A 24,300-nucleotide genomic window follows, 5' to 3' on the forward strand; every position below is an offset into this window, starting at 1 on the left:
AGAAAAAAACACAGGTGCTCCACAATAAATGCATACAGTATATTAGATACATCAAAGCAGTTCAGTTCCTGCCATAGGCTCCTTCCGGCATGGATACACAGCTCGTGCGCCTGTGGTTAAGGACAAATAAAAAAAGAAAGAAGGGGGGGAGGGGAGGGAGGGGGGAGGGAAGAGGAGGGAAGGGGAGGAGGGAAGGGGGGGAATGGAGGGGGAAATGAGGGGGGGAGGGAAAAAGGGGGGATGGGGAAACAACCCTGCTCCACAACCTACCCAACCTACAAAGCCCCCCAACTACCACACCCCAACCCACCCCCTGTACTGTGCCAATGACCTCCAGCTCTCCCCTCATAGCGACCCTCCGGTCGACTCCGCTACTCAACGCCAACTCCGACCAATCAAACAGGCGGATCCGGTGGCGGTGTCAGTCGTAGCAACCTAAGATACCTGGGGCAGGTGATCTCCCTGAACTCAGAACACAACAAGCTATGGAAAGGCGCCCACAGCTCCTCAAAAGTATCTGTATCCCCCAGTGCTACCAAAGACATCTTTTCCATGCCAAGGACATGCCACAATCTATGCAGCCAGCCGACAACAGTGGGAAGTGTGGTGGAGCGCCAGTGTATGAGAATGTTTTGCACCGCTGACCCTAAGGCTATCGCAATCTGTCTGCCCCGTCTAGACCTGAGGGGATACATCAACCCATTCGGCAACCCCAGCAGGACATAGGCAGCGAACCGTGGCAGCTCTATCTCAAAACATTTGTCCACCTCACCAAGAACCTCCTCCCAATAAGAAGCCAAAAGGGGACAATCCCACAGTATGTGTGTAAGCGTGCCAGTTTGGCCACAGTTACGCCAGCACGTCCCCGGGATTGACCTATCCATCTCATGTAATTTCTCAGGAGTGCGGTACCAGTAGGTCGAAATTTTAGTGAAGGTCTCCGTGAGCCCCATGTGATAGGCCGAGTGGCGTGAGCGGTAAGAGATGTGGTCCCATTCTGTGTGGCTCAACACTCGTCCGAGCTCCCGTTCCCAGCGCTCCCTACCGGGGTTGTGAATATAAAAGGGGGGGGGCTGCAGCATCTTGTACAAATCGGAGATAAGTTTAGCGTCCGACGTGCGAGTGATTAACCAGCGCTCGTACACCGTGATCTCCCGATCCGCCGATTCGCGCACTTGGGGTTGTAGTGCCCAGTGGCGCGCCTGCATATACCTCATGCGCTCCGTCTCAGGGAAGCCGTATTCCCGCCGTAAGTCCTGAAAGGGGATGACACCCTCGGGGCCATATAGGTGATGCAAAGTGCAACAGCGGGCCGCCCGCCAGCGGTCGTAAGCACCAGGCTCCAGTCCCGGACCGAAGTCCGGATTGCCAGTTAACGGCGTGAAGGGGGAGGGGAAGGTAGTAAATTCATGCTTAATGGCCACCGAGTCCCACACACTAAGTGGGACACGTGTCACAAAATATGCGTAGAGGTTGGAGGGCCGGTGTGACCTCCTCAAGAACGGCACCTCCTGTAGCGTTCTGCCTGCTACCGCCTGGTCCTGGAACAGCCAGTGCTTGTCCGACTCCCACCGGCTCCATTCCACCAGGTAGCGAAGTTGGGTGGCCTGGAAGTATTTCCGTAAATCTGGTATCCCCAACCCCCCAGATTCGGGCGCCAGCGTAGCAATGTTCCTCTTAATCCGCGGTCTACGGCCCTGCCACACAAACCGCGCAATGGCCGATTGAGTCTCTGCAAGCCACCCTGTGGGAGGCTGGAGCGGCAACGCCCTAAACAGGTATAGCACCTGAGGCAGGAGGGTCATCTTTACTGCGGCCACCCTACCGAGCAGCGACAACGTGCCTTTGTCCCACCGGCCCAATTCCTCTCTGATTTTGGAGCTCAAAGCCGCATAATTGGCCGTGACCATCGCCGGGAGGGAGGGCGCCAACAGGATCCCTAAATACGGAATTTGGTCCCTGGACCAGCTCAGAGGATAAAGTCTCTGCAGTTCCGCCCTGGTGGCGCCGGTGAGCGAAATGTCGAGGGCAGCTGATTTCCCAAGGTTCACCTTGAAGCCCGCCACCACGGCGAAGAGGTCCAATTCAGCAATGCAAGCCGGCAGCGACCTCCGTGGGTCATCGAGCGTCAAAATGACGTCATCCGCATATAGGCTGATCGCGTGGGGAAATGCGCCCATCTTGACCCCGACAATGTCGGGGTTCTGCTGAACCCTTTGAGCAAACGGCTCCATATAAAGAGCAAAGAGCAATGGGGACAGAGGGCATCCCTGTCGCGTGCCCCTCTCTATGGGGAAGGGCCGGGAACTGCCCCCATTCACTCGGACCACCGCAGACGGGAACCGGTAACAGTTGAAGATTAAGTGCCGAAACTTCTCGCCTATCCCGAACTTGCCCAAGACCTTCTCCAGGTAGGGCCAGTGCACCCGGTCGAATGCCTTCTCCGCATCTATAGAAAGGAGCATTCTCTCCCCGGGGATCCTGGAGGCCTTCTCAAGAATATGAGTCACCCTCTTTGTGTTGTCCACTGTCTGCCTACCAGGTACGAAGCCCGCCTGATCCGGGTCGACCATGCCCGGGAGATGAAGTGCCAAGCGTGCGGCCAATATGCTGGTGTACACTTTCAAGTCCGTGTTCAGCAACGAGATAGGGCGATAAGACTCACAGGCAGTCCTGTCCTTGCCCGGTTTTGGGATCACAGAGACAGTGGCTTGCAGGAATTCAGGGGGAATGGCACCCGGTTCCGCGAACGTGTTGAAAAGGTGGGTCAGCAGAGGCGCCAGCTCCTGACAAAAGGTTTTATAAAACAGAGGGATGAAGCCATCCGGGCCCGGGGCCTTGCCCGGCTTGAGCCGGGAGATCGCCGTGACCACCTCCTCGATACGGATCTCCCGTTCCAGGTACTGGGCCTGTTCCGGCGTCAACGAAGGGAGCTGCACCGACTCCAGGTAGTCCGTCTCTGTCTGAGCAGAAGGAACCTCACCGGTGTAGAGATCTGCGTAAAAATTACGTAAAACATCCGCTATTTGCTCATCCCCCGTGACCGGGCGCCCGGCCGGGGTAACCAATTCCTTCACTCGGTGCTGTTGGTGTTGCACCCTGAGCTTGTTGGCTAGGAGCCGTCCGCAGCGGTCGCCACCGGTATAATACTTGTGCTTCAGACGAAGCATCGCGTATTCCACCCGGTCCGTGTCCAGGGCAGGCAAGAGTTTTCTGGCGGCTTTCAGCTGCCTCCAGATCCTGGGGGCTCCCGTTCTGTGATGAACCTGCTCCAGCTCCCGCACCTGCCGGGTAAGCGCGTCCCTTTTGAGCTGTCGGTCCTTGTTCTCCGCCGAGGAGAGAGCGATAAACTCGCCCCGAAGCACAGCCTTCAGAGCTGCCCATTGCGTCGCGCGGGAGGTTTCGTCGTTGTCATTTACGCGCTGAAATTCCGCGATGGCCGCGCGAATCTGTTCCACCGTCGACCGCTTGTGCAATAATGTGTCCCGAAGTCGCCAAAATCCCCTTGGCCGGGCCTCCGGGGGCAGATTGAAGGTGCCCTCTACCGGCGCATGATCGGAAAGAGAGAGGACCCCCATGTCAGCGTTCGAGGCGGAAACGAGCATCGGACCCGACACAAGTAAATGGTCCAGCCGCGCATAAGACTTGTGTGCGTGGGAGAAGTAAGAGTACGCGCGGGTAGTAGGGTGGAGGTGGCGCCACATGTCATGCAAGTCCAGCTCCTCAAGTCAGGTGCGAACCGAGCCCGAAAGCTCTCCCAACTGGTGGCGCCGTTGCACAGACCTGTCTAGCGCCGCGTCAAAAACCAGATTCAGATCCCCCCCCAACACTATGTGCCTATCAGAGGTGGACGCCACATCATCCAGTGCCCTATGCAAGAATTGCTCCTGGCGGTCATTGGGGCCGTAGATAGAGCCTACCGTCAGCACCAAACCTCCCACCCTAATCCTGTACGCCAAGAGCCTCCCTTTCTGCTCCGCCACTTTGTGTAAAATCTCCCCCCGGAACCCCCTGGAGAACAGAAGTGCAACCCCTGCCGTTTTGGAAGCGCTGGAGGAGAAAAGCTGCGTGGGGAACTTAGGGGTACGCATTCTGGGACAGTCCTTTGCCAGCAAATGGGTCTCTTGTAACAGGCAGACATCCGCCTGGGAATTCTCTAGCAGAGACAGTACCACTCGCCTTTTAACCGGATTGTTCAGCCCTTTCACATTCAGAGTGACAACTTTAAGAGCCATCAAGAAGGGGAACCAACGAAACGCACATAAGCGGGCGAGGCCCTGCAAGCGAACATAGAAGCCACTTCACAAAACCCCCAGCGCGCAGCAACATAGGCATCTCTGCGGCACAGTACAGACCCCGAACCCCACAACCCCACAACAGGAGGAACCCCCCCCTGTGGAACAGGAGCCCATATTACCATCGATGCCCAGGCTGCTGGCGCAAGACGCCTCTTAGTTCCCATTCTGAATAATTACCAAAATAAAGAGACGGGCGCTGAAAGCAGGAATCAAGAACAGAGTTTAATTCTCATGAGGAGAGCCTGTCATGTCAGACACGAAACAAGGTGCCATCGGGAGGTGCTCTAACAAGTGAGCTGAGACTCTGTCTTTTATACTTTACAAAACACTTGGCATTACAGTCACAGCATTGTGAAACAAAGAAAAGACAACCCCATAATCCTCGTGTCAATCCTACCCCACATGTGTTCACAATAGGGACCCTTGACCTGCTGATAAGAGAGGGGGCAATGACGCAGCTGAATGTTCCGCTGATTATTAGGATGTGTGCGCCTGATCGTAGCCCAGGGGGTGGGGAGGCCAGGATCAATAGTGGGTCCTTTGAAGAGGAGTGACTCCATACAATAAAGGGCAGTAAACAGTGTCTCCCGGCTTAGGCGATGGCCTCGGACATGTGTGGACAGTCCATCGCGGAGGGAGGGTTTGCTAACAGAGGGGTTATTCATGAAAGGAAAGGAGGTGTTGGTCAGGCGCGGCCGTGACTCCCAAGGACAGGGTCTTGCAGAGGAGGAAGGTTTATGACTTGTCCATGTGAGGGAGAAGGAGGGGGTCAGGGTGCGCGCAGGGTCAGAGTCGCACAGAGAGAGAGAGGTCTTAAGACCCGTACATGAGAGAACAGGGGCAGTCAGATACAGCTGGGGGGCTATGTCAGCTGAGGCGAAGGATGCTTCTTCAAGAGGGAAATGGGGGGGGTGCCTGGGTCAAGCAGGAGGGTTGCCTTTCATAGCAGGGTCGCGCAGAGTGCTGGGTTTCATGGTCTATGCATGTGAGAGTGGGAGGGGGGTGCTCAAATGCGCGCAGGAGGGAAGCCAGTGATTCTAATGAGTGGGCAAGAGGCCAAGGTGCCTAAAATGGCTGTCATGTACATATGGGCACGGGCTTTTACTGGCGGAGTGATACGGTCAATATTTCAGGGTATACGTGGTGCCTACAGGGAGGGGGACGGGAGAGGGCAAATGAACGCTGCTTATGTACATCAATTTTTCTATTTTCCACAGTCGCCCCTTTTTACATAACAGAGTTCATTTTTCTAATTGATGGGGGTATATATAAACAACAAAGTTCATTTTCCTATCCCTCCTAGTTAAGGGGCGTACATATAAACATGTGGATGATGAAATAGCATTTGTCAATACTAACATATTGCACAAAAATCATGAACAGTTGATGTGATGGGCAGAATGCAGCACATAGGAAATTGCATTTGTCGAGTTCCTATCATTTCAAAAGCACTACATAGCATAAATGTTTCTGACTTAAAAATGTGACCAATGAACATTTTGACCAAGCAGTTGAGGGCGGAATCAGTTAAATATACAAAGTCTCTTCGTCACAGTGTCTTTTAGCAGTGAGCCATCACTGGTAGGCTCTAGTCCGTGTCCTTTCGTTGGCGCTGTTGAGCACCGGCGGTGGAGCTATAGGTCCAGCTCGGTTCTATCCTTACGCGTTGCAGGGTGCGGTCAGTCCTCTGCTGTTAGACCACAGTCCTGTTCCCTAAACAATCCGTTTAGCGGCGCCTTATGCTCGGCACCTATATTTCCGTGGCAACACCCTATTCCCACCTGAATGCCGTTCTTCCTTTTGGCGTGAAGTCACATGGAAAAGAGGGTGTGTGTTGTTCAAACAGTCGATAGGAGAGAGAAGGAGTTGGGTCAGAGTTCCTGGGACACACAAAAGAGACCAAGGGAGCAAAGGATAACAAGCAGGCAGGCCCATCAATCGGGCCCAAAGAAGGGGGACGGAGACTCCAGGCACACGTGGGTTAGCAGACGGAGGGCTTCAGGGCAGCCCGTCAAGTTTCATTTTCCACGTTTGAAATTGCTGTCTCGTCCCGCATCTTGTTGCTCTGCAGCTCCACCTTTGGTCGAGGTCACACGTGTCTCAAGATCTGCAGCCAGGCTGTACGTCACATCCGACCCTTCTCCTTCGGTGGTCGTGAATCTTTGAATAGGTACAAAACAAGCTTTTAGAGAACTGGCAGACGAAGACATTTATGCATGTGAGTTCCTCCCTTAATCCTACGCATTTGGGAGATACGCTCATCGGTCACAGTCAGAGGTCTATTACCAAGCAGTGCATATGTCGGCATTCCTACTGAGTTCATGCCGAGTTTACTCATCGTCCTATTTATAACTCAAGTGAGGACAAACAAGATTCCCATCAACTGTGCATTTCATCATATTCAACATTTCGGAACATTTCCCTTCAAGGCTGGCTAACCTTTTCAAACAGGGCGGGGGCGCTATCATCGAGAGTCAGGTAAAACAGGGGTTTCTCGAGGGACGACAGTTACTCATAGTCATCATGTTTATATCCGGGACAGCAGCTGGGGTCTATCAAATGGGGCGGGGATGCTTCGGGCGCTCGCGCTTGGGTGCAAAAGGGGGTGGGGCAATCTGGGCATTGGGGGTCAATCTAGACGTTGGTGTTCGTCTCTGATGAACAGAAAAATAAGGTGCCATTGACATACAGTTCCCCTATAAAAGGCCAAATTGGGGGACCTTAGTCGTCTTACCTGTCCTTTCCCTCTCAGCCAATTCGAGTTCATTCATTTTTGCAGAAAGGAGAGGTAGTAATATGGCGAGATACAATCATTTTAGTTTCGGTCAATTTCGCTGAACACCTTCGCGTTCAATAAGTATCCAATCAGGCTGGTGCCAGTGAGGCACGGTTTTACCATAAAAAGGAAGAGGAAATAGGGAGACTCTCAGAGAGTGAGAGTCGTCCGCAATCTAAACGAGCCATTTGGTACACGTATGACATGTAGAGAGAGAGAGAGAGAGAGAGAGAGAGAGAGAGAGAGAGAGAGAGAAAGGGAGAGAGATATAGAGAGGAAAAAGGTGGGATAGAGATAGAGAAAGACAGAGAGATGTGTACAAAAATAGGTCATTTAGTGCGTTCACAACACAGAACAGCAGGGGGTCAGGTAACGGAGAGACGCAAACAAAGGGAGAACATAAACCCCTACAGCACATACACACGAACTCAGACAGAGGAAGACAGTACATGTATTACATATATATAAGACATTCACGACAAAACAGAAAACAACAGTTGGCCAACAAAATCTATTTTTTTTTTTTTTATATCCTTCATGTCTTTACTATCCTATTTATCTTCGTGCCTAGTTCTTTTTACCTTTCCCTCCTTTTCCCTCTCGCTTGTTATTTCTGCGAGCGTTCTCAATTGCCAATACTCACACCTCGGTTGGTCGATCAGAAATTAACCTGGTCGCGCTATTTACCCATGGTTGGATCTTAAACCATTTTCAGTTCCTTCCTTTGGTGGGAAGTTCTCCAGGCTGAGGCAACGGCAAGTATTGATCGGGAGAACAGTCGGGCAGCTTGGCTATATCTATAAGAGTGTGAGAAAGGGGGGCAGTGCATTTTGAACATCAGCAACATTTCTAACTTCCCAGACGGGTGGTGCTGTGGTAACCCTTACCCACACACTTTTCTTTGTCCTTTCCCTACCTAGTCAAACGTCTAGTTACATTATCTAACGTGTTATTTCTAGTCAATTTTCGTCATACAGTACCCGTCAAGTTTCTATGTCAGTCCATCCTCCCAGTCGCTATGTTCTAAGGAGGAACAGTCATGTTTAAGTCTACGTCTTTTTTAAAAAACTTATCGTCATAAGGACTATGCACATATTCCCTCCTTCCCTTTTCGTCGGTGGTTCGACCATTGCTCTCCCACACTTCAGCCGACGTTCTGACGTGACCTGCAGAAGGGAGGAGAAAGAAGGGGTGGGGGCAGCATTCAAAGCACATCAGCATGCAGTAGTCCGAAAATGTTTTTACCTACCACATACTCGACCTATCTCCACGTACTGCATTTCTTTACCATCTCGGCGTTTAAGCCCAGAGGGACCAGTAATGTCAGATAGATAATCATTGACGATCCGCGTATCTACATGAGTTACTTGGTCGCAACCCCTTTTGTTGGGTGCAAGGGTGGCGGTCAGGTGGCATTTCTGTGGTGTCGTTTTAAGGGCGTCTAAAACACTTTTCCGGCTGCCTGTGACACATAATGTAGCTGCTAAATATCTGGTCCTTTTTAACCTTCAGCTTTCATCATACTTATTCTTCGCTCACAGTAGCAAAACATCCAAAACTCATTAATGCAACCGCTACAACTATGCTTTCTTTTTCAAAATACTTTTAATAAAAAGTGTTGATGTATAAATACAGGCCTACAACCCAGTGGACCGGCCACGGAGCAGGTTGAAACTGTACATAAGAAGAACGAAGTTGGTGGCAGTCCATTGCATAAAGTGCAGCAGTGCAATAAAATCGTATTAAACTTCCCTACAGAGCAAGCATGATGCATGTCAAGAATTCAGTTTTTCAATTGATTCATTAATTCATTATCCAAATGCTCATTCACTGTCTAAATTACACCAATTCATTTTCCAAATCATAATTAGTACCCACCCTAAGTCAGTTCATTGTCCAAACATATGATCAATATCTATATTGCTTTCTTCTCTAAGCACATAATCATTATCCATTTTATCGACTTTCATTGTCCAAAAATGCACACGTATCTCAGAGCATCAAAATTCGAGCAATCCGGGTGAACAGGGAGTTTGAAAGTTTTGTTTCGTGTATCAGCGCCATTTTGGGCGAGGTCAGGCAGGTTCCAACATAGTCAGAATGTCTCCAATGACTCATGGTTGGACCAGAACCTTCCGTTGGTAGTTCAAAAAGTTTTGCGCAATGTGGTAACAGTCTAACAATATGGACCATCAATCAAAGAGTGGGGAGGGCGGCAACAATTTTCCTACCGGGTCACTCTGGTGTTCCACCGGAACTGAACAAGTCTGTACCCTGGCTGTGTTTTAGCCATTTCCAAACTGAGGCTGGCGCTGGCAGGAGTGCGCCGATGCCGCGGTTCCCAGTGAGGGGGATGGGGGCGCCCATGCGGAGGGATCGGGGTGCCCCCCGGCTCTTATAGAATCTTCAAGGTTGAGGAGAGAAGGCATGGGGCGTGTGCCCGTCCTGGGCAGAAGACCGCTTTTTGATGTTGACCCTCTTTAAGTAAGAGCATTGGGGTGTCGCTGGAAGCCTCCACCTGGAGGGAGGTGGGGGAGGCTCGTTCGCGCCGCCTCCCCCTTCCAGCGACCCCGCGCCGTTCTTCGGCTCCAGCGCTTCGGTATTGGCCGTGCCAGCCATTGAAGATGGGGGGGGGGTCGGTGGCTGTGGCAAGACATCCCCCCCTTTTTTGACATGTGGCGGGACTACCTGTAACTATCCAGGCGTTGGCATGTGGCGGGACTACCTGCAACTGTCAGGCGTTGGGTGTAGTTGCGGCCATTATTGCACAAAGAAATGCCGCCATCCTCGCTTTGGCTTCGTCCTTCAACGAATGCCGGATCGGGTGAGAGAGAGGGGTGGTCGGTGGCCGAGGCAAGACAGCCCCCTCTCTCCCCGCGGCCTGCGGGGCGGCAGAAGAGGTGAGATGGAGAGGTCATTACGATTCTTTGGGCCGTCCGCCCAACAGCCTCCCCTTCCAACTCCGGCCAGGCGAGCCCTGCACGCATCGAGGCCTCGCCTTCCGGATGGGCGTAACCGCGGACCTGTTGCACTTCGGGAGCTTCCGGAATGGGGGTAGGTGCCTATTGATTTTGTATCTATTTCATGTGACCGTTATTTGGGCGTGGTGGGCAATGAGGCAGACATGTTTGGGGCAGGAATAGGCAACGGAACCTAGCTACCTCGTGGCTGCCTTGGTGTCAAGCTTGTCTTCCCTCGCCATTTTTATGTTTCTTATTGCAGGTTATTTCTAACGTTTCTTATTTTATTTTTAGCGAAGTTGATAACTCATCAGTGGCCTACTGATTTCGCTCAACTCTTTTTCTTGTATTTTTATGCCATAACCTATTATAAGCTATAGCGACTAGTCCACACTTAATGAACATGTCCTTATTAGGTGTGCCCTCCAGTGGAGCTGGATGGTTCATCTCTAATAAGCGGTCCGGGCTAAACAGGCTACCAATCAGTGGGGAGAAGATAGGCATGACGGATTACAACGGGGACAAAAGTCTGCATTACCTATCTTATCACGGCGGGCAAAGACTAGGCAGAATATTTCTATTCTCCGTTGTTTGGCGGCGGTGAATACCTCAAAAGAACCAATACCGAACAATCGGTCAATCAAAACAATCAGTGGGGAGAATAAGTGGGCACGAAAAGTTATCGTTACCCACTCTTTCTCTACCTGCAAAGAGAGACCTTGTTCTTCCCTGTTTGCAGACAAAGAATCTCCAGACAATAATTCCACGAACGACAATTCGGGAAACAGTGGGGGAGGAAGATAGGCACGACGGATTACAATGGGGACAAAAGTCTGCGTTACCTATCCTTCACTGCTTGCAAAGGGAGAGCCTGTTGTTCCTCCGTTTGCAGACGGTGAATCTCCAGAGGTTTCAACAAAGCGTAATACTAGTATTATCCAAAACAATCATTTCACAATTTGTCGCATTTACGCGACCTTACCCGGACCGGACCGTGTGGGCAGTTCTTCGCCTTCCTCCTTCCAGCGCCCGATCGTTCTCTTACTCCATGATTTTACCGCAGCAGTCCTGTGGGATTCCAGTCAGGACAGTAGGTCACTCGAGAGAGGTCCGTTCAGAATCGGTGAAGTTCATTTAATCGGCAGCCGGACGAGGGCCCTCTCAAGGCAGGTATACTCCGATCATTTAGATGTTCACCTCATCGTCTGGATCTCTCTTACTGGACCTTATGTCACTGATGGGCCCCACGTTGGGCGCCAATTGTGGAACAGGAGCCCATATTACCATCGATGCCCAGGCTGCTGGCGCAAGACGCCTCTTAGTTCCCATTCTGAATAATTACCAAAATAAAGAGACGGGCGCTGAAAGCAGGAATCAAGAACAGAGTTTAATTCTCATGAGGAGAGCCTGTCATGTCAGACACGAAACAAGGTGCCATCGGGAGGTGCTCTAACAAGTGAGCTGAGACTCTGTCTTTTATACTTTACAAAACACTTGGCATTACAGTCACAGCATTGTGAAACAAAGAAAAGACAACCCCATAATCCTCGTGTCAATCCTACCCCACATGTGTTCACAATAGGGACCCTTGACCTGCTGATAAGAGAGGGGGCAATGACGCAGCTGAATGTTCCGCTGATTATTAGGATGTGTGCGCCTGATCGTAGCCCAGGGGGTGGGGAGGCCAGGATCAATAGTGGGTCCTTTGAAGAGGAGTGACTCCATACAATAAAGGGCAGTAAACAGTGTCTCCCGGCTTAGGCGATGGCCTCGGACATGTGTGGACAGTCCATCGCGGAGGGAGGGTTTGCTAACAGAGGGGTTATTCATGAAAGGAAAGGAGGTGTTGGTCAGGCGCGGCCGTGACTCCCAAGGACAGGGTCTTGCAGAGGAGGAAGGTTTATGACTTGTCCATGTGAGGGAGAAGGAGGGGGTCAGGGTGCGCGCAGGGTCAGAGTCGCACAGAGAGAGAGAGGTCTTAAGACCCGTACATGAGAGAACAGGGGCAGTCAGATACAGCTGGGGGGCTATGTCAGCTGAGGCGAAGGATGCTTCTTCAAGAGGGAAACGGGGGGGTTGCCTGGGTCAAGCAGGAGGGTTGCCTTTCATAGCAGGGTCGCGCAGAGTGCTGGGTTTCATGGTCTATGCATGTGAGAGTGGGAGGGGGGTGCTCAAATGCGCGCAGGAGGGAAGCCAGTGATTCTAATGAGTGGGCAAGAGGCCAAGGTGCCTAAAATGGCTGTCATGTACATATGGGCACGGGCTTTTACTGGCGGAGTGATACGGTCAATATTTCAGGGTATACGTGGTGCCTACAGGGAGGGGGACGGGAGAGGGCAAATGAACGCTGCTTATGTACATCAATTTTTCTATTTTCCACACCCCTCCCCCTGGAACATCACAAACCCAACCCCACACCACTCCCAACTCCCAGTCCCCTCACTGACCCCCAAACTCAAAACACCCCCCTGCAATTCCCATTCCCGTTCCCCGCTTCTCAAACCATAGAAAGAAGTCATTGTCCCAGTCCGGTCCATTACGGACAAGGCCGTGGAAAGTCAGTTTAGTGGACGTCCAGCCACCAACACCTGCACTCGCCATTCCGCCCCACCCGCCCCCAGAACCCCCGCACCTGCGATAAGAAAAGGCTAATGCAGACTCCCCCCGGAGTGAGTTCAGGCCGTCAGGGCCACTTCACCGGTCGCCGTCGCTCTGGAGGCCTCCTGGATGGCGGCCGACATATCCGCCCGAATCGTGGGCGAGTCCGGCCGCTCCGGCGGCGGGGAGCGCCTCTCCCCAGCCTGCTGCCAACCGTCCCGGGTGCTGCATCTGCGGCGCGGCGTCGGGGTGTCTGTATCCGATGCTGTGATGCCCAATACTGTGCAGACATCCTGAAGGGACCGGAGCTGGTGCAATATTCCGTTCCACCGAAAAATCAGGCGGAAAGGGTGCCCCCAAGAGTACTGTGTCCCCTGTTCCCGGAGGAAGTCCGTGGCGATTTTAAAGGATTTTCTTTTCTGCAGTGTAACCGTAGATAAATCCTGATAGAGGGCCACCGGGCGATCACGGAATCGGAAAGGCTGCTGCCGCCGCGCCTCGCGAAGGATCCGTTCCTTTAGGGAGAAGTCCGGCAGGAAGGCCAAGATGTCCGGGGGGGGGCGCCGTGGCCCTGCGGGGGCGGCCCACTCTGTGCGCTCTGTCTATGCGTACCTGGAAGTCTTCTGACTCCCCCAGAATTGAACGGAAGAGGGCCTCCAGGTATGCGGTCACGTCCTCTCCGTCCTCGCCGGACGGGACGCCCCGGACCCTGATGTTGTTCCGCCTGGATCGATTTTCGAGGTCCTTGGCGTGGGCCTGCAGCTCGATCTGTTGCTCCCGCAGCCGCAGGACCTCTTGCTGCAGGTGGGTGATCTCCTCGTCCCTGGAGTGACCTGCGTCTTCCATGGTGTTGACTCGTTCTCCCAGGGAGTCCACCTCTCGCCGAATCTCGCGGACCTCCCCGGCCACCTCCTGCTTCAAGGTCTGAAAATCCTCCCGCAAGGAGCTAAACAGCGACTCGAGGAACGATCGCGTCACCGGGGGTTCACCGCCCTCAGCGCCTCTGGAAGGGGCCGGGGAGGTCGTGGCTGTTTGGCTCCCTCCGCTGCGTAGGGCCCCGCGCCCCAACATGTCCGGCAAAGTCCGATCACCCCTCCTCTGGCCCCTAGCGTTCGACATCCTGGCAGTGCGGGAATCAACGATGGCCGTCGCTCGGCGAAGAGGTGACCAGTGCCAAGGCAGCTATACTCCGGCCAGAAAGCCCCGTCACACAGAGGCCCCGAGCAAGGCCGGGCAGCCGGTCCGGGGTTCACAAAATGGCCGCCCGTTACAGTCAATGGGCCAACGCCCAGGGAGTGAGGCCCACCTCCGTCGCGGGTCCAGCAGCGAAAAACACCGCCGGAGGGCAGGCGTAGGCAGTCGGGGCCTGCACTCCTAGTTGAATAACAGCTCCGGGGGCGTAACACTGCTCCTCCACAACCAGGGCTCGGCCGGAACGGCCGTACGAGGCTAGGACTCTCCAGGCCCCGGTCTTGCGTAGCGGCCGGAGGCCGACTCCGCCTCCCTCGATCTCCTCCGCTCGGCTCCGCTCTCTCCGATTTCCTCCGTTCGGCTCCGCTCCGCCGGCGAAGCCTCCGCCGGCACCTACTCGGCCACTTCGGCTCAGACACTCCAACGGGACACCACAGGTAGCTGAGCACGCCGTTGAGACCCCAAGCCTGGAAGCCTTGCGGCCTCGGGATCGCACACCGGCCGCCCAGCGGGCTCCGCCCCGGGCTATCTCGGTCAGATTTGCACCTCCGGCGAGGCAATCAAAGCTCAACGGCCACTCCACACCACCACCGGGGTCACCAGGCGCAGTCACCGCTTGATCCGGGGGGGAATCAGTGGTTGCAAGCGGTGCAGGGTTTCAGGGGCACGGGAGCTCTCGGCAAGTGCGACCTCTCAGCCCGCCATCTTGGCCACGCCCCGCAGAAGGCTTTTAGAGGAAATGGTAGAGAGCGTGATGGTCTTGCCTGACAGTTTTCATGCACAATTAGGCAGCCCAATACTATGCCCTTGGGGCCAAATCACTGTGCGTATTGTAAGGAGGAGGAACTTTGGCGTAGTTAGTGTCCTGAGCTTTTGCAGAAGGTGGCGGTCCCTAGAGGTACTCGTGGACCGGGTCATGGAGCTGGAGGGGCTGATAGAGTTCAGAATGCTGCAACCTCAAGAGGATGTTCGGATAATCATTACTTTGATGACACTCGTTAGGGACACTTTTGTCATGATGATTATGATATGGATGAAGCGACAGGAATGTCTTACAGCTAGGACAGCCAGGGACAGAGTGGGTGACCAGTTCCGATACCTGTAGATCAGCGTAGCCCTTATGGAACAGCGGAACTGCAAGGTTCAACTAAGGAATTTTTGGTGGACACAAGTGCGACAAAAAGGTCTGTTTCTTGAAATATGGTCCCTGGGGCGACTCTGTCTGGCCATAATAATGTTTCAGTAGGTTTTTCAGTCGTATCGTTTGTAAGCCCGATTTCAAACCCCCTTGTGTCAAATATTGTCCTTTTACTGTGGATTCGCCATTCCTGTCTAATTGTGGTAAAAACTTCATGGGTTTGGATTTGCTGGAGAAATTGCATGCTGTGATTTATTGTTCTCCGGCAGGTGTCTCTATGACAATGGGTACAGATTTAGTGTGTGCTAAACAGTGTTTGTCCAAAGATGTTGAATTTAAAGATGTGCCACCCACTTTGTGGGCGACAGGTGATACAGACGTGGGACTGTTGCAGATACCACCAATCTCAATACAGGTTAAGGATGGTGCTATTTTGCCTCGTACACCTCAGTATAAAATACCGCAGGCAGGTGAGCAAGCCTTATTGCAAATTATACAGGACTTGATTAAGAAAGGAGTGGTTGAGAAGACAACAGCTAATATTTGCAATAGCCCTATTCTTCCAATTCTTAAACAGATGCTCTCAGGTTCTCTTGATGAGCACAAAGATGTTTATTGTTTTGTGATTGATTTGTGCAAAGTTAATAAAATAGTGGTTCTCCAGTTTTTAGTGGTTCCTGATATTACTGCCCTTCTGACTGTGATTCCTTATATTACTAAATTGTTCTCCGACATTGATTTGAAGAACGCATTCTTTAGTATTCCTATTTATCCAGATAGCAGGTATCTATTTGGGTTTACACTAGCTGGTAGGAGCTTTAGGTTCTGTCGAGCTCCTCAGGGCTATACTGAGAGTCTAAGTATTTACAGTCAGGCTTTAAAAAGTCAATTAGATTCCCTTTTGATTCCTACAGATAATGTATTGCTGAAGTATGTTGACGATCTTCTTATCGCTTCTGATACACAGCAGGGTTGTAGAGACAGTACGGTTAAACTGTTGTTGCATTTGGCCCAACATGGACATAAAGTTCCTCTTTCTAAATTCCAGTATTGTCAACAGGAGGTAGCCTATTTAGGTCACCCACTGTTGAAGGAGGGTAGGAGGCTGACCCCAGAGCGTATTAGTACTATTGCTAAAATGCCTATCCCGCAGACTCAGAAAGATGTGCACGATTTTCTAGGTATCACTTCTTATTGTCATCAGTGGATACCAACTATTCCTTACTAATCAAACCCTTGCATGCTGTAACCTCTAAAGATGTGCATGAGCCCCTGCCTTGGACGCTTGAATGTCAGCAGTCTTTTGAGCATATGAAAACTGTGCTTTGTTCAGCTCCAGTACTTGGCATACCTGATTATACTAAACTGTTTGTATTGTTCGTCCATGAGATGGCTGGTTCTGCACTTTCTGTTTTAACATAAACATTTGGAGATAAGTTACTGCCTTGTGGTACTTATTTATCTGCTGATCTTCACCCTGCTGCAAGAGCTCTCCCAAGCTGTCTAAGAGCTGTTGCGGCTGTGGTCATCTTGATAAGACAATCGGCTGGACTCGTACTTGATACTGATCTCACAGTCATGGTACCTCATGCAGTGGATACCTTTTTGAAAAAGACAAAGACACAGCACCTCATCAGTGCATATCTAACTGGTTACGAATTAACACTGTTTGCCAAACACATCACGATTAAAAGATGTGCCACTCTGAATCCTGCCACTCTACTGCCCCTCCCTTCTGAGAAAAATTACCACATCTTCCGGATGGAGGAAGAGACGAAAGGACTGGTAGACTTGACTGATGTTCCCTTATCTGACCCACAAGGGGAACTATATGTCGATGGCTCTTGTTGTAAACTACCAGATGGAACAAAAACACCTGCCTATGCTATTACTACTCTGCCTACAGTAGTTGAGACATCCCGAGTCCCCTATCGGTCAGCACAAGCTGCTAAGCTTGTTGCCTTGATACAAGTTTGTGAATTGAGTGAAGGACTGGTTGTCAATATTTATACTGACAGCCAGTACGCCTTCGGAGTTGCGCACAACTTCAGGCGACTCTGGGCAGAGTGAGGGTTCCTTACTTCACATGGCACAAAGATCCAACATGGGCATCTTATATTAAGGCTTATGTCTGCTTTGACATTTCCTAAGAAATTGGCTATAGTGAAGTGTAGTGCCCATCAAAAGGTTACTGATGACGTGGGAAAGGGTAATGCATTTGCAGATCAGGTAGCCAAGGAAACAGCCCAGACTAAAATGAAAAGAATGTTTGAAGCAGTCCCCGCCAGGTGGGTGCCTGAAGTTACTATGTTAGAAGACACCTTGAGAATGTGAAAGAGATACAAACTGTAGCTACCATAGAGGAATTAGCAGTACGGCAGGAAAGTGCAGCACAATTGAATGATTAGGGGTGTTGGAATGATTAGTCGGTAAAGCAGAGATGAATGTTACCAGATGTATATGTTCTTCCTGTAGTCACAATGACCCATGGTCCAGTCCATATTAGTGCTAATGGCATTTGCAAGTTACTAGACCCTGTAAGGCAGAATGATAACATTTCAAAAATGGCTGCACATTTAGTGAAGTATTGTATGGTGTGCATGATGCACAATCCGGGTAAATGTACCCCTACACCACCCGGTAATTTTGCACCACCCACTTTTCCTTTTGAGGTTCTCCAGATGGATTACATCGAACTGGAGGGGTGCAATAATTTGAAGTATGTTTTGGTGGTTGTTAGCACCTTCAGTAAATGGGTTGAGAATTATCCCACTAAAGATAATGCAGCCATTACGACTGCAAAGGTACTCCTGAAGAAGTTCTTTCCATGTTTCCGCTGGCCCTGTTTGATCTGCAGTGATAACAGAGGTCATTTTAATGCCAAAATAATCCAGCTAATTTGTGATGGCTTGAGTATCAAGCAAAAGTTTCATGCTGCCAATTATGCACTTTCAGCAGGTTTGGTTGAGAAGTACAATGGTACTCTCAAACTCAAGCTGGCAAAACTTCAGGAGACTACAGGTTTACAGTGGCCAGATGCCTTACCTTTAGCTCTTTTGTCAACAAGCACAACTGCACATTCTAGGACAGGATTATCACCGTGCGAGGTCGTGTTTGGATGCCCAGCGAATGTCTGAGGCATTCCGCGCCCTCAGCGTTTTTCAGATATCGAGTATCCATTGTTAATAAATTACCTTTGCCAGTTAACTGAAAATTTCCGTTCTATTCACTAACAGGTCCAAGAGACCTTACCTGCTACACCAGAGGAACCCAGATACGACATCCAGCCTGGGGATTACGTGTTGATACATAATTTTCAGTGGAAGAACAGTTTGGAGCCACGTTGGAAGGGACCAGAATAGACCCTCTTATCGACACGTACCGCAGTCAAGGTTGCTGGCTGAAAGAACTGGACCCACGCGACACACTGTCGCAGGGTCCCTCTTCCTCTGCCCTATGAACAATGGGCGAAGGATGGAGTAATGGAATCCGAGTGCAAGGTAGTGCCTCAGTTTGTCCCTTTTAGTGATGCAAGGTCGACCTGGACCAAAACAGATGAGGAAAATGATGAAGTGCTGAATGCAGCGGTTCCTCCAGAAAGACGAGCAATTCTCAAACCCCTTTTATGTTGACCCTTCTGTGCCTGGAATCACTAGGTACAATTTGCGCCCCCGGCTGAAAGACAGTGCCCCAAAAGAGAAGTCAGATTAGATAGGGATGGACTGTGTAAGTTAGGGTGTACTTTGCTACAGTACCAACGGAGTTAGTTTAGGTCGATGTGAGATTTGTGCACTGTTTTGAACATTTGGATAGGATAGCTTAAAAGTATTCCTTAGAAGGATGGTACCTTATACTGATCAACATGGGAACCCAAGCTTAGGACAGAGCAAGCTCCACCGCTGGTGCTCAAGAGCACCAACGTTTTTGATGGACAATAGGAGCCTGTACCAAGGAGGCTCTGGTGGACACTGGGAACATGTATAATTCCCTTGCTGGCATTTTTCTTCCCCCTTATTCTACCATTTGCTGTGGACGCCTTTGGCAGAATGGTTGCTAATGAAGAGCAGCCAGGGATCCCTCTTGCTTATAAACGTACCTCTTGGTTTACCAAAAAGAAAATATTATGCATTGTTTTTGCGACCCTGCTGTTACTGATTCTGGGTGGGGTGTCTTGGGTTTTGGAATGTGATCAAAATGCATCGTCATGTACTAAGAATAATATTGCTTTACAGGCCCGCACAAAAAGGACATCCCGAGTGTAGTATTTTTAGACACGCAAAAAAGATGTTTTGGAAAAGGTATAGCTTGTTATCCCACCAAATCTGTTACAAGTTTATGGACTGCTTACCCATTGTCCCTTGGTAATTACACGTATACTCAGCCAGCTCACTTCAAAGAAGTAAGGGGTGAGTTTGGTATGGGGTATCCTGGCCCTTGTTTGTATTACAGAAAGCCACAAGGAAAGGGGTACCCAGGATGTGATAATAATACTTTTTGTGATAATTTGTACATGAGAGAGCAGAATGTCACCTTAGTGGGTTGGCATTATCAAGATTTGAAGGTTACTCGAAAGGCTGGTTACTATCCCGCATGCTGCCCAATAATTATTAGTACTGATGCATTTTTATATGTCAACTTTTCCGGAGCAATATTCTTCAAAAATACAATATCTTTACTGAAAAAGAAGGATCCGAGTACCTTCGGGATGAATACCAGATATGCTCTGTAGATTATCAAGGCCCACTATGTGCACACCCAGGATTTAATTTTTTGTTTAATGGCACTTATTCAGATATTCATAATGGTACTGATGATGTTGCTTTAGGAATGGTGCTCCCTCTAGGTGTCCCATGTAAGCATAGTAAGCCAAGTGTAAGATTGGTAAAAAGAACATTGACCGCAGAATTTTGCAACGGTGTGACAGATTTGGAAGTCAATAACTATAGTAATGGTATCACCTTTGGATATATCCTCTCCTCCATTATTACCTTTGGTGGTACAGCTATGGCCAAAGGGGAAGAGCTAAAGAATACTTTGGATGTAAGCTGCAGACACTGTCTAATTCTACAGTAGGAGCCTTGTGTGACATCACCACCCAATTGGAAAGTATCCGTATATATTCCGAGCAGACTAGATATTCTGTTGACTTAATTTTAGCTAAGAGCGGTGGTGTGTGCGCAGTAGTGGGCAACCAGCGTGTAGTCGGGATCACTAATATGGAAAAGAATATCACCAAATATATTTTAGATATCCTGGAAAATGTTAAAGGAATGGAGAGTGGGAATTGGATTGGTCACTCTTTGGTAGTTCGGGTGGATCCTTGAAAAGGTGATCTTTTTCATCGTAATTCTGGTTTCTTGTTGTGTTCTAGTCCAGTGTCTCCCCTTCTGTTGTTCTTACTGCACCACCCTTTTTGCCCCCAAGAAGGTATCAATCCATGATACTAATGCAGTAATTATGATTCAGAAGGAACTTGAGGCCTTCTCCCATTTGTCTAGTGGCGGGCACAGGCAGAATGACCTTGAACAGAAGATAATGTGTGTATCAAAACGGACTCCTTTGTAATTTACTGCTCAGCTGCCTCTGCTTGGAAAATTCCATGTTGGACGTGCATCCCTTGGTTCTGAAATGTACATAATGTATTGTCATGCTTGCTGATGTCAGTCCCTCTGCAGCACTCCTAAGCGACTGGGCTTCACTCTGAGTGTGTTTGAATAAACAAGTATTGTTTTGTATTCTCTACTGTCTGACCGAGTATTCATTTGGTATGGAGGGTTGAGAGGTGGTCGTGAGTGACCCGGGTGACACTATTTGGGCCATTTCCTTCACCCGTGGAAGCGAGCATGATTTTATGCGCGATAAGCAGTATCCACAGCGGGGGTTGATGGGAGTAGTAGTCTCCCCTGAGGTGCAGCATGACATCACAGCGCACAGCGTCATCCCCTCCACAAGTCAGGAACACCAGGAGCCAGAATCAGGAGTGGTCATAGCATAGAAACTGCAATCATGAAGTTCCTAAATGAGTATGGTTGACTGTGGAAAGCTGCTCATGACAGGATGACATTAGCTTCAGGGGTGAGGTTTAAAGGTGGTTTCTTTCACTCCGACACATGTAGATAAGGTAAATACAGTAGTTCTGGGATTGGAATGCATGGGAAAGGACACAGCTGGGCAGGCGGTCCATGTTAGACAAAAGACACCTGTAACCTTGAATGTTCATTGATGACTGCATTGGGTGGTCTGCTCCTGTATCCTTTCACAAATTTCTTTTCATTGTTATTTTCAATCCTCAGTTCAATTTTCTGTCCAGCATCTATGAAGTCAGCTGACATGAATTCATTGGGCTGAGTACTTGAAATCAGGGTTAAGTTTTCATCAGAAAACAAATAGGCAGCCTCTTCATTTTACGTGCTTCTCGCTGGGGAGAATTAATGTAACATAAATGAATATACTCCTGCACGTATTACATTTGTTTCAAACTATCCCAGCAGCCATAGTGCATGCAGAACTGCAACACTTACCGAGCCATATCATCAAATATGTTTGGGGAGGAGACAAAGCGAGACTTAGCAAAAAAATACTGATGAGTCCCCTAGAAAATGGTGGCTTAGATCTCCTAAATGTGTCTAAATAGTATCAAGCAGCCCACCTCCATATACTATTAGAATGGGCAATGCAAAAATTGGAAAAAAGGTAGCTCTTATGGACAGAGCTGTTGCGGGCAGAGATCTTTGGGATTTGCCATGGTAGCTCAGACTCCAGAGTCCTATGTCGCTCTAACTGTCAGAAGTAACCAGAAGGACACGAGAAATATGAGACAATATATCCAATACAAGGCCTCTTCACACCCTCAGCACCATACACACCGATTCATGCAAACCCAAACTTTACTTCGGGACCAGATGTGGGCAGATTTAAGGCCTGGAAACAAGGGGGTTGTCTCATGATACATGGCATGTTTCACAAGTGGACAATCAAGTACTTTCAAAATGCCAAGGGAGAATTCAAGATGACTGAATTAGAGAGTCTGCAATAGGCTCAAATACAACACTGAATTATGCAACCTGGGATCAAAGAACCTGCAACCAGAATCCTCACCCCTTTCAAAATAATGCTGGGCACCTATGGCACAACGAAGGCATAATAGTGTTGTATAGAATTTTAATGGATAAAAAACAGAGGATCAAAGAGGCTTATCAAAGAGCATAGGAAAGTGAACTAATACAGACATATAGGGACAAAAGCTGGGTTTCGCATTGGAAAACTCTTTACAAAAACATCAAAAGCTTGCAACACAGAGATCCCGAATATAAATTACTTATGAGATGGTATGTAACTCCCTGTAAACTTAAGATTAGGTACCAGTCCACATCGGACTGCTGCTGGAGATGTGGAACGGATAGGGGCACTTTCCTTCACATTTGGTAGTCTTGCCCTGCGATCCAGATATCTGGAAGTAAATCATGAGCCGAATAGGCTCTTTATTGGGGGCAAGAATTCCGGGATAGCTCTCCCTGGAACACCTAACCATGGCACGTGAACACACAGAGGTGGGAGGGCTCAGGGCCAAAGTGCTATTAGGTCACATTCTGGGAGCGACCAAAAGACTGATTACAGAATTTTGGTAAAAAACAGTGGCACCACGACCTAAAGTATGGGTTCAGAGTCTATGGCAAATGATGGCCCTATAAGCTCACATATAACCTGTTGGAAAGCACTAACAAATTTTGAGAAGATATGATCCCCTCTTCAGACCTATCTTACCTCCATGCCAATGACACAGGACACCTTGCCAGTGGCGATGGGACCTAGCCAAACCCTGGCCAAGCCCCAGACTACCATACTTGAAAATAGGGATTTTTGCTGAAGGCACGAGATGAACCCCACAAGGGAAGCTGGTTTTGACAATACGTGGCCTGTGTGATGTGTGCAGGGGGGAGGGGGAGAGGGACTGGAAAGATTTACAGTTACTACTTTTTTCTGTGACGTTATACAAAGTACATGGGGTTAATGTACTTGGAATGCCATAAGGGGCTACTAGTGAGAAATGTTCTATACATTGTTGTGCATTGCTATATTTTGGGAAAAGTCTATACAAATTTTTATACAAAACAATAATAATCGATCGCAACAGATTAATTCCACAGTTTAAAGTGAGTGAAGCATTTTCTGAGATGCTATTCTTGAGATGTATTGCTGAAGGGAGGTTACCAGCATATGCGTAAGGTTGGAGTGAGAGGACCTGCATGTCCAGCGCTAAGTATTGTCTATCAGTAAGATAGTTTGCTTACTATATGTTGTTGCCAAGCATGGGCTCATATTTGAAATACTTCCTATGTAAGAAGAGCATAACTTATGTGAGATCAGGATTCCAAGTTCAATTTCTCAGTCAAATCTGTGTTTTTCTAAGCAGGTTTTTTTATGATTGTGGGGCCTGTTCAGAAAGGTAAACTTATATATGCGTAATTCTACATGTGGAAGTTTACTCCTACACTTTTGAGTAACATTACTCCATTTGGCTATTCGAGTGTAATGTTACTCAAAAATGTGAAATTATGTGTCTACACTTCCTAGAACAGAGGGTGGAGCCAATTGTATGAGAATGAAGTTACTAGAGTCAAAAAGGAGCAGTAGTAGGTCCAGCACCACACATGGCCAACCACAAATACTGCAACACCCTCCCATAGAAATTAATAGACATAGGGAGTTAAAATAAAATCCCATAGAAAATCGTTTTAAATGTAATTGAATATTTAAAATTGTTCAAAATATACATAAATGTAAGTTCATTGTAAAAATATCTCAAACTTAAACATATATTTGTATTTTATTTTAGCATATTTAATAACCGTGTAGAATTAAAAAATTAATGTAACATCAATTTCTATTGAAATATTTTACTTTTAATAAATTTTAGACATTGCTTTTAATATTTACTAATGTATCACCATTTTCTTACTATAGGTATGCATTTGTAAAGCCTTTAAAAAAATTCATTTAAAGTAATATATTATATTTAATCAAATATTGAATTCAAAATTAGGTTAATAGTGCTGTAAAAAACATTTATTGTGCCCTACACTTAAAATATAAATATAGAAATAAACACCATTCATATTTAAAATAAAAATATTCTTACTGATATTTTTCACGTTTAATAAACTTGTTTTAATTTTCCCTATATATTGCCATAGAGAGATCCCCTTATGTTAAAGTATAAGTAAAAGTAAAAACGTCTTGTCTTTTTTCCTCAAGACAATTAAATATATATTTATCTGTAGATCTATATTACATTATGCCTAGAACAGGCTTGATTTCTTTTTCCTTTACTAACTAGGT

This window comes from Lissotriton vulgaris, chromosome 3_1, assembly GCF_964263255.1.
Source record: "Lissotriton vulgaris chromosome 3_1, aLisVul1.2, whole genome shotgun sequence".
In the NCBI taxonomy this organism is placed as follows: Eukaryota; Metazoa; Chordata; class Amphibia; order Caudata; family Salamandridae; genus Lissotriton; species Lissotriton vulgaris.